Below are 12,072 nucleotides of genomic sequence, written 5' to 3'. Positions count from 1 at the left end.
TTATATGTGAGCACCTGATTTTTTCACTGACATTAATGAACACCTATTATGTGCTAACACTGTGTGAAATGCTTTGCATGAATAGCATAAATCATTTTTCACATAACCCATGAGGTTGATACTATTAATATCTCTATCTAGTAGCACACTGAGACTTAGAGCTATTGAATTTCTTGTCCAGTGTCACATAGTTAATGAATGAAAGAATTTAATTTAAAGCTAGTCAGTTTGACTCTAGAATATATTTTCAAATACATCATGAGGGAAATGCCCCCAACTGTGTTCTTCTCCCACATCCAATGATTTTTTCCCAATTTTTATTTGAACTTGGCTGAATTTTTATGTATTCATCTAAAAAAGAACTTCTACAAGTAGTCTTTCAGGGGTGGCATGGTAGCTCCCTGATGGCAGGAAGACAGGATGCTCAATCATGCTGCTCCATAGTTTATCCATTTGGCGTACTTCTTCCACTTGATCTTCAAGCTGATTTGGATCTCAACGATTAAGAAACAACTTTCCTTCAATTAATCTATATAGATTAATTCGGATAATCATTTTGTAAGTTTTATAAATGTCTAATCACTATGTTGTACCTTAAAACTAATATAATATTGCATGTAATCTGTAACTGAAAAATAAAGTATTATTACAAAGCTTTTACAAGAGTCACTAAAATAGATAGAACAGACTTCTGGCCAAAATGGAGGCATAGGTAGATACACTGTGGCCCCTTGTATGATCAAAAGAAAGACAATGACAAATTTAAAAAAAAACAACCAGAACTGCCAGAAAATCCAACTGTATGGATTTTCAACAACTTCAGAGTTAAAGAAGAAACATTCATCCACCAGTAGAAGGGGCGGAGATGGGCAGTCGGCAGAGAGAACTCACTGAAAGGTGGTGGCTGGAGGACCGGGGAAGGTAAGGTGATGGCTCACAGACCAGGTGGTCCCACATTTGTGTGCAGATAAGCCAGGAAGAACAACTGGGGAGGAAGACTGACCATGCAACCCAGGGTTCCAGCACAGGGAAATAAACTTTCAGAACCTCTGACAGAAAAAAACTTGTGGGGGTTGAGGTGGCAGGGGAAACTCCCAGCCTTACAAGAGAGTTCATTGGAGAGACCCACAGCATCCTAGAACTTACACAAACCCACCCACCTGGGAATCAGAACCAAAAGAGCTCAATTTGCTGTGGGTAGTGGGGGAAGTTACTGGAAGCAGGTGGAGAGCCCAGCAAGTGGCATTGTTCCCTTTTGGACTCCTTCCCCACATACAGTGCCACAACACAGCAATGTGAGTTGCCCCACCCTGGTGAATACCTAAGCCTCTGTCCCTTACAATGTAACAGCTGAGCAAGTGCCATTGTTCCCTTTCAGACCCCTCCCCCACAAACAGCACCACGATGCATTGACGTAGGTTGCCTCACCCTCTTGTATACCTAAGACTCCAGCCCTTAAAACATAACAGGCATGCTGAGACAAAAAATAAAAATTGCCCAAATGAAAGAACAGATCAAAACTCCAGAAAAAAACACAACTAAGAGGTGAGGAGTTATCCAACCTATCAGATGCAGAGTTCAGAACACAGTAATCAGATGCTCAGAGAAATGGTTTAGTCACAAAATATAGGAAAGAGCGAAGGCTATGAAAAGTGAATTAAAGGAAAATACACAGGGAACCAGCAGTGATAGAAATGAAACCGGGATTCAAATCAATCGTTTGGACCAGAAAGAAGAAATAAACATTCATCCAGAACAGAATGAAGAAACAAGAATTCAAAAAAAAAAATGAGGAGAGGCTTAGGAACCTCCAGGACAACTTTAAATGTTCCAACATCTGAATCACAGGAGTGCCAAAGGAAAAGAAGAGCAAGAAATTGAAAACGTATTGGAAAAAATAATCAAGGAGAATTTCCCTAATCTGGCAAAGGAAATACACTTCCAGGAAGTCCAAGAAGCTCAGAGAATTCCAAAGAAGTTGGACCCAAGGAAGCACATACCAAGGCACATCATAATCACATTACCCAAGATGAAAGATAAGGAGAGAATCTTAAAAGTAGCAAGGGAAAAAGAGACAGTTACCTACAGAGAAGTTCCCATAAGACTGTCAGCTGATGTCTCAAAAGAAACCTTGCAGGCAAGAAGGGGCTGGAAAGAAGTATTCCAAGTTATGAAAGGCAAGGGCCTACATCCGTGATTACCCTACTCAGCAAAGCTATCATTTAGAATGGAAGGGCAGATAAAGTGCTTCTCAGATAAGGTCAAGTTAAAGGAGTTCATTATCGCCAAGCCCTTATTATATGAAATGTTAAAGGGACTTACCTAAGGAAAAAAGATAAAAAACTATGAACAGTAAAATGATAGCAAACTCACAACTATCAACAACAGAACAACAACAACAAAAAAAACCTAAGCAAACAACTAGAATAGGAACAGACTGATAGAAATGGAGATCACATGGAAGATTATCAGTGTCAAGGGGAGGGGGAAGAATAAGGGAAAAGGTACAGGGAATAAAAAGCATAAATAGTAGGTACAAAATAGACAGGGGGAGGTCAAGAATAGTATAGGAAATGTAGAAGCCAAAGAACTTATATGTACCACCCATGGACATGAACTAAGGGGTGAGGGAGAATGTGGATGGGAGGGGGCATGCAGGGTGGAGGGGAATAAAGAGGGGAATGGGACAACTGTTATAGCATAATCAATAAAATATATTTTTTAAAGGTCACTAAAATACATTAAAAATTTAAAAATGGGCAAATGATGCCAAAGAAATTCAAACAGTGTTGAAACACAGTAACAGACTATGGGGAACTTAAGGTTAAAAATACAAAATGAGACTAAGAGATATCAGGTTGAGATAAAAATTAGATGTATTTATGCTGAGGATCTTAAACTTACTGCTGTATGTCAATTATATCTTAATGAAATATGTTTATGAAGATGATACAACAATAATAGAAATGCATGCATCACACATAACAGCAGTTATATAAAGCAAAAGCTAACAGAAGTGAAAAGAGAACTCGATCAGAATACAATTATAGTGGATAATTGAATGTGCCTCTTTCATAACTGGATAGATCATACAGACAAAAATAAGTTGTGAATAATAATATCATTAGACTTGTCACACAAAATCTTCCATTTGACCACAAAAAAACTTAAAATTTTCTTAAATATAAAATTATCACAAAATACCAAGTATTTTATGTAAATGTTCCTTCTTTAAAGAAGGAGTATAATTCTTTAAATGTTCAGCTGCATAAGGTAAGCTCTTATCAAAGGAGAAGAAGAATTAAAACAAGTTAAAAATAGTAACCTAACCAGCACTACCTCAGCAAAGTGTTCAAAATTAACATCAACAGTGATGTTATAACAGTGCTATATACTTTTGATATGCTGTGACAAAAATAAGACTTTATTCACAACAGTCTGCCCTCCAAAAACTCATGACAACAGTCTAATCAGGAAAACAAATGCCAACTGAGGGGAATTCTACAGAATGCCTAACTAGTATTCCTCAAAACTATCATTGTGATAAAAAATAAGGGAAATCTGAGAAACTGACACAGCTGAGAGGAGCCAAAGGACATTTAACCAAGTGCAATGTTGTATTCTGGAGGGGAATCATAGAATGCAAAAAGAATACTAGTTGAAAACTAAAGAAATCCAAATGAATTTTTGGATTAGTACATAATGTATCAATATTGGCTCACTAGTTATAACAAATATAGCATGCTAATATAAGATATTAAGGGAAATGGGTGAGTGATATAGATGGGGTATCCCAGTACTTTATAATGTTTTGGAAGTCTAAAACTGTTCTAAAATTTAAAGTTTATTTTCAAAACAGACATGAGTACCAAAGAAAAATCACAGCTAAGTCTCATGTAACCTAACAACAAAAGATAATTTCAATATTATTTAAAATTCCCCATATCATAAAAATAGAATCCTCTCATTTTATTTCATGAAACCAGTATAACTTTAATACCAAAAGTTAATCAAGTTTCTACCAAAAATGAATAGTACAATTAACCTCCATACTAAATATATAGGCAAAAATTCTAATGAAATAATAAATGGGTAAAGGAAAATTCAATGATGTCGGTAAATGAGGTAAAAAGTATTTACAAATTTCCTACTATGAACAAGATATGAGAGGTATGCAAAACATGGTATACATATGTAGATATTGATATAGATATAGTTATTGTCACAAATCCTAAAAAATATTAACTAAATAGCATTTCAAGATATAAAAAGTTTCAAGAAAATAATAGAAGTCACAATATAATGCACAATTAAAGACTTGCATTGAAGATGGTGGCAAAGGTAAATACAGCTCTCCTCCTCCCACACCACATCAAAATTACAACTAAACTATAGAACAACCATCATTCAAAACCATCAGAAATCAGGAGATCGAAGATGGCTGCAAAATAGCTGGAAGCTCTGTCTACTTGCTCCCAGACCTGTTCTGGTCTTGCAGCTAAACCACAGGGTAATCAACTTGAAAATCCAGCTGAGAGTGAGTGAGACCATGTGAGTGTGTATACAGATGAGTGTGTGGGGGGCATGTGTGTGAGTAGGCAAGAACCTGCTCTCCTGCAGGGCACACAGCAGCAGGCAGCCTGGGCTCTCCCAGCAGAGCAGCTGCTACTGCCTCTGCCCAACCTGGTACTTCTGGCTTTGCAGATTTGGGGCAGGAGCCATTTTGAGGAATTAAAATTATCATCCCAGGTAAAATTCTCCTAAGTACCCCCATCTCAGTGCCCAGAGGTGTCTCTATGCCCTCCACCCCTGGCAGGGTCAAGTACTCTGCTGCCTTCAGGATCCAGGACTGGGGAGCTGGGGTACTTACTGGGGAAGGGACTTTTACCTCCCTGACACTGGGTGGCAAGGGAACTGTGAACAGCATGGAATCTGACTGAGGAGGTTGTCTATGGCTCAGGAACCTGAAACTCTGAGACTGGAAAGAGACAGCAGGAGTGGTGTTAACTGCAGAAACAGGACCAAGAGAACAGGCCCACCTGACAGTAAGAATCACTGATGGGAGCAGCAAACGAACCCCCACACCACTGCTTATTACAGTATCACTGCAGGACTCTTCCCAGAATGACCTGAGAGAGATCCAGAGAGAAATTTTATAAAACTCTGAGGCTCTGGAAGGCTGTGGACAGCCCTAACTGAGAGATACTTTGTGCTTTTTGGGAAGGGAGACCATGCAGAGAACAGACCCCCAGGGATCAGTGCTGCAGTGTGGGGGCCACATAGAAACTATTAAAAGAGGAGCTGAGGTGAGACTTGATTTCACAGGAACCCTCTGCTCTCATGTGTGTGTGCATGGGCATGGCCACTCTGCCAACAAAGAACTCATAGTGATAGAGTCATGCTGAAGGGCTGTGGGACCCGACCCAGCATGGCTGGGAGAGGAGAATGTGTACAAGTGGAGAGTTTAGGCATGCGCCTCCTGCAAAAATGGCAAGCTGGGGACTGGATGGCCAGGAGCTGAATGCCTGAGACTCACTGTGGCCAGGCAGGGCACCTTACAGGCAGGTGTCTCCAACCCCTAATTGTGGGATTACAGGCTCTGCAGATCAGGAGGCCAGGCTCAGGGGTCCCCTGCTGGGTGCATATCCACAGGGGAAAGAAGGAAAAGCTCTGAAAGGGCCCTTCCTGCCAGACACTATGAGGTACACTGTTCCACAGGCCCAGATCCACTGAAACCAGCAGAGTCAAGAGATTAGAGACAGGCACAACAAGTGGTGTTCAGGCCTCTGCCCAGCCTCTCCACCTAGACAGAGCTGCAGTCTGTGTGGAGCAGGAAAGACCTGCCCCTTTTAAACAGATTGACTTATCACAGGAAACGGATAGCTAATTCACCAGAAACCATATATTATTGGAAAGAACCTGGGACAGCCTAAGATGTGAGGTGGTGAGGGGGTGGGAACACTCCCACCATTTTCCCTCAAGAATGGAATTGGGACCCTGGGGGGGACCCACCATTCCCACACTCCTGATTGCATCCAAGGTCACATCTGGAGGCAGGTGGAGAAGGTATTGGCAGTTCTCTCGGGTTATTAAATGAACCACTCCTGGGCCCTGGACTGATGCAAAGCAGGCAGAGCAGAACCGTGGCTAGCAGACAAATCTGAAGGAGACAGACACATTCTGTGTATCACATGTAATCTTGAACAGGCTGCGTAGGACCAGACTGGGACACCATCTGACATTACCAGGGGCAGATCCATAAAGAGAAGAGTTCAGGTAAACACTGAATTCTACTGATATGAATTCCACCATGGTTTTCTTCATTACTTGCATTATTTTCTCTCCTGTATAGCTTTTTAACATTCATTTCTTTTCCTTCAAGTTTGTGCCTGCTATTTCACTAGTTATTTTTTAGTTTATTTCAAATCCCATGTTTTACTCCACCCTCCTCTTACTGCATTTTACCTTCTTCCTTCCTCTTATTTTTGTTTTAAATTTTATTTTTTATCTTGCTACAGCTTGTTTCTATTCAACAACCTTACTATTTCTCCCCTTCCAGCCTCTCAAAACCATTTTTGTTGTCATTAGTCATCTCACATTCCTTTTCCCATTCTAAAAATACTTTTATTCTCTCTCCACCTTTATCAATATTTGTTCATTGGTTGTCAGTATGGTGGTGCTAGTTGATTTCTTCCATTTTATTCCTAGATCTTCACTATTTTTGTCTTTCAAATCACAAATTTTAATGTTTCCTTGTCCTATCCTTTTTTGCCTTCCTCCTGCCATTCTTTTTCCCTTTGATTTTTATATTTTCTCTGTCTTATCCTGGTTTTCATTCCTCACTCTTATGATTCCATCTTGCTGTATCCTCACAAAATCACTTTTCATTCCCATAGACATCTCACAAGGTTTTTTTTCTGTCTTTTTTCCTTCTTATTTCCATTCCGCCAATATTAATCTTTTATCATGTGTTGTTGATATTGCTGTGGTGGATCCTTTTCTACAATTTGGTTCCAATTTTTTTCACTATTATTTTAATTTTTTAAACCTCATACTACACTCTTCCATTTTTTTACTTCATTTTGTCTTATTCCCCCCTTTTTAATTACAATGTAAATTCTGCTTTCATCTCCTTATTTCTATTCTCTAATCTTACTATGTCTCCTTTCTCTACACTTTCAAAATCACTTTTAACTTAGTTATCTCATATTCTTTTTTCCTTTCTTGTAATAGTCTTAATCTATTTACATATTTATTGATATTTGCTCATTTTCTGTTGATATTGTTGTGTGTGTGGGAGTTTTTACTGCGGGCACAGGTTTTGTTTCCTAGGTTGCTTTGTTTTGTTCTGGCAGCCCCTGTACAATAGCATACAAGATGTGGTGGGTAGTGTGACTGTCAAACAGCAAGCCAAAGAGAAGAAGCTACCAAAGAATGACCCAACAACTACCAAAACCCAATTACAATAAGAGAGCCCACATAAATGGCATAAACAGCATGCCAGGAGCATTCAGCTCGGAAGACCAAGGACACAGTATCACTGAGTCCCACAGGTCTCCTACAACAGAAGGTAGCCCCACAAAGACAGGGTTAAAAATCAGATTAATCTAATACACAGAAACCAACTAATAGAGTCACCCAAAATGGGGAGACAAGGACACAACCCCCAATCAGGAGGAAAGAAATCCACAGAAAGGGTGCTAAATGAAATTGAGATAAGCAATCTATCAGACTTTGAGTTCACAGTAATGGTTATAAAGATGATCAAGTTGCTCAGTGAGAACTACAAGGAACTCTACAGAAACTATAAGGAACTTACTGGGAACTACATCAGCATGAAAAAGGACATAGAAACTATCAATAAGAGCCAGACAAAATTAAGAGTACACTAGAAGTTATTAAAAGAAGGCTAGATTAAGCAGAGGATCAATCAGTAAGCTGGAGGACAAGGTAGAAACCTCCCAGACAGAGCAGCAAAATGAAAAAAAAATCAAAAATAACAAAGAGGATTTAAGGGAGTTGCGCAATAACATGAAACATAATAACATTTCTACCAAAAGGATACCAGAAGGAGAAGAAGAGCAAGGGATAAAAACATATTTGAAAAAGTAATGACAGAAAACTTTCCTAATATGATGAGAGGGAAACCATGCAAGTCCAGGAAGCACAGTGGGTCCTAATTAAGATGAACCCAAAAAGGCCCACACCAAAACACATCATAATTAAAATTGCAAAATTTAAAGATGAAGAGAGACTCTTAAAGGCAGCAAAGGAGAAACAGCTAGTACCATAAGGGAGCTCTGATAAGGCTATCAGCTGATTTCTTGCCACAAACACTACAGGCCAGAAGGGAAAGAAGTATTCCAAGTAATGAAAAGCAAAGACCTGCAACCATGACAACTCTACCCAGCAAGGCTCTCTTTTAATGTGGAAGGCAAAATAAGGAATTTCCCAGACAAAGAAATGCTAAAAGAATACAACCCATCCCAACCACCATTGCAAGAGATGCTAAAGGGACCACTGTAAGAGAGAGGGGTGAGGGAGGGAGAGAGAGAGAAAGATGGATATAGGGGGCAGGGAAATCTGGTAAAAAGGAAAAAAATGGCAATGAATATGTATACCCATCAATAATAACTTTAAATGTAAATGGATTAAATGTCCCAATCAAAAGACATAGGTAGCTGAATAGGTTTTTAAAAATGACCCACATATATGTTGTCTATAAGAGACCCACCTCACAACAAAATATCTACACAGGCTGAAAGTGAAGGGATGAAAAAAATATATTCCAAGTAAACAGTTATGAAAAAAAAGGTGGGGCAGCAATACTCAGATCAGACAATGTAGACTTCCAGCAAAAGCCATGAAAAGAGACAAAGATGTCACTACATATACTTATGGGAGTAACTAATCAAGAAAATATACCCTTGTAAATATATATGCATGCAACATAGGAGCACCCATATATAAGGAAAATCTTGGAGGACTTCAAGAAAGATATCAACAACAAACTCATAGCAGGGGATTTTAATACACCATTGTAAACAGTGGATAGATCTTCCATGCAAAGAATCAACAAGGATATTGTGGCATTGAATGACACTCAAGATCTACTGGACTAAGTTGATATATACAATCTTTCACCCAAAAGAAGCAAAATATACATTCTTTTCAAATGCACATAGAACATCTATTTTCAAAGATAGACCCCATGGTAGGACACAAAACAAGCCTCAATAAATTCAAGAAAATCAAAATCATATCAAGCATCTTTCCAGATCACAATGACTTGAAATCAGAAATCAACCTCAAGGAAAAAACTCAAAAACATTCATACACATGGAGATCAAGGAAGAATTCAAAAAGTATCTGGATATAAATAAAAATGAACACACAATCTCAAAGACTATGGCAAACAGTGAAGGCAGTCCTAAGAGGGAAGTTCATAGCAATACAGGCCTACCTATTGGAGACAGAAAAATCTCAAAAACAACCTAACCTTACATCTGCAAGAACTAGAGGAACAAAAAACAAGGCCCTGAATGAGTATAAGGAAAGAAATAATCAAGATCAGAGCAGAATGAAATGACATAGAGACTAAAGAAACAATCAGAGGATCAATATATCCTGGATGTGGTTTTTTTTTTTTCAAAACATAATGACAATTGACAAACCTTTAACCACACTCATCAAGAAAAAAAGAGAGGACCCAAATAAATAAAATCAGAAACAAAAGAAGAAAATTAAAAAATGATACCACAGAAGTATCAGTGATTGTAAGGAATTACTATGAACAATCATATGCCAAGATATTGTACAACCTAGGGAAAATGGACAAATTTCTAGAAATATAAAATATTCCAAACTGAATCAAGAAGAAGCATAAAGCCTAAATAGATTGATAACAACCAAAGGAATTAAAGCAGTAATCAAAAAACTTCTGGCACACAAAAGCCCTGGACTGGATGCCTTCACAAGCAAATTTACCAAATATTTAAAGAAGAACTAACTTATCCTTCTGCTCAGCTAGAGAAAACATCAACAAAATAGAAAGGGAACCAACTGCATGGGAAAATATATTTGCCAATGATACCTCTGACAAGGGTTTGATTTTCAAATTATATAAAGAACTTGACAAGACTGCACACCAAGAAGATAAACAACCCAATTAAAAAATGGCCAAAGGACCTAAAGAGACACTTCTCAAAGGAGGACATACAGAGGGCCCATGAGCACAAGAAATAATGCTCAACATCACCAGCCATTAGAGAGATGCAAATTAAAATCACAATGAAATAACACTCATGCCAGTCAGAATGGCCATCATTAATAAATCAACAAACAAGTGCTGGGAGGTTGTAGAGAAAAGGGAACTCTAGTGCACTCTTGGTGGGAATGCAGACTGGTGCAGCCACTGGGCAAAACTGTATGGGATTTCCTCAAGAAACTAAAGATAAAACTGCCTTTTGATCTAGCAATCCCACTACTATTATACCTTAAGAATCCTGAAACACCAATTCAAAACAACATATGCACCCCAATGTTCATAGCAGCAATATTTACAATAGGCATGTGCTAGAAACAGCCTAAGTGCCCATCACAAGTCCTCATAACTTTTGGTGGTAAAAACCAGCAGGGATTGAGGCTGTGGAAGAGAGAATGTGCCAGCCCCCCTGGCAGTTCCTCTTAACAGGCTCATGCACAGACTTACTCAGACTCACTCCCTCTGAGCTCCAGCATGAGACAGAAGATTAAAAGGAACCAGAGATATTCAGGGAGGAAATGAATTGTCCAGAATCAGGGTAAGAGCTGGGAGGCATCTTTCTCCCAGACAGAAGTGCTGGCAGAGGCCACTGTTCCTTTTCTGAGCTACCCCATTGAGTCACAGAGTTGGCAGGTGGGGCCATATCTGAGACTCCATCACCCTGGCTCACTTGTTTGCCCCACTCTAGTGCCCCACTTCAGGGCTTCCCTGAAGCCCTGCCCCACACAACTTTTGGACCCACCCAAGCTTTTCCAGTGACTTTTCCATACAAGTGGCTTGTCTTTGCCCACGCTTCAGATTTTCTTAAATTCTCTGAAATAGTCAGCATCTGGCTTCAGCAAGCTCTGTACCTCTCACTAATTTGCCCCAAGTAAGGCACTAGCAGCAGTTGGCCTTGGTTTAGAGCTAGGCTTCTCCTGGGCACCTCCAGGCCTAGCACATGTAGCAGACATCTGCAGAATACTTTGTAGTATATGCTGTGTGACCCTGGGCAAAACACATTCAGTGACTGACCTTGGATGTTCCAACAGCAATCAAGGCTCAACTATAACAGGAGGGTGTACACAGCCAATGCAGTGGGCACACCTTGTATACCAGGCTTGGTAAAAGGGAGGCTGTGTTCACTGGACCCTACAGAACATCTACTACATCAGGCCACTCTACCAAGCTAGGAGACATAACAGCTCTACATAATACAAAGAAACAAACACAGGGAGGCTGACAAAATTAGAATAGAAAAAAATGTGGCCTAAATGAAAGAACAGAACAAAACTACAGAATAAAAACTGAACAAAATGGAGACAAGCAATCAACTAGACACAGAGTTCAAAACACTGATTATAAGGATGCTCAAGGAACTTAGGACCTCAGCAGCATCGAAAAAAATCAGTCCAAAACAAAGGATACACTAATTGAAATAAAAAGCAATTTACAGAGAAACAACAGTAGAGTGGATTAACCCACGAATCAAATTAGTGATTTGGAATATAAGGAGCAAAAAACAACCAATCGGAACAGCATGAAGAAAAAGGAATCCAAAAAAAAAAAAAATGAGGATAGTGCAAGGATCCTATGGTACAACCTCAGATGCCAATACTCACATCATGAGGGTGCCAGAAAAAGAAGAGAGAGAACAAGAAATTGGAAACCTATTTGAAAAAATAATGACAGAAAACTTCCCTAACTTGGTGTAGGAGATGCAGAGAGTCCCAAACATGATGAGCTACTACTCCAAGACACATCATAATGGCAATGCTAAAGATTAAAGACAAAGAGAGAAGCTTAAGAGCAGCAAAAGGAGAACAGTT

Source organism: Phyllostomus discolor, chromosome 1 (genome assembly GCF_004126475.2).
Source record: "Phyllostomus discolor isolate MPI-MPIP mPhyDis1 chromosome 1, mPhyDis1.pri.v3, whole genome shotgun sequence".
Taxonomy (NCBI): domain Eukaryota; kingdom Metazoa; phylum Chordata; class Mammalia; order Chiroptera; family Phyllostomidae; genus Phyllostomus; species Phyllostomus discolor.
The sequence above is the reverse complement of the archived record's forward strand: the minus strand, read 5'-3'. Positions refer to the sequence as shown.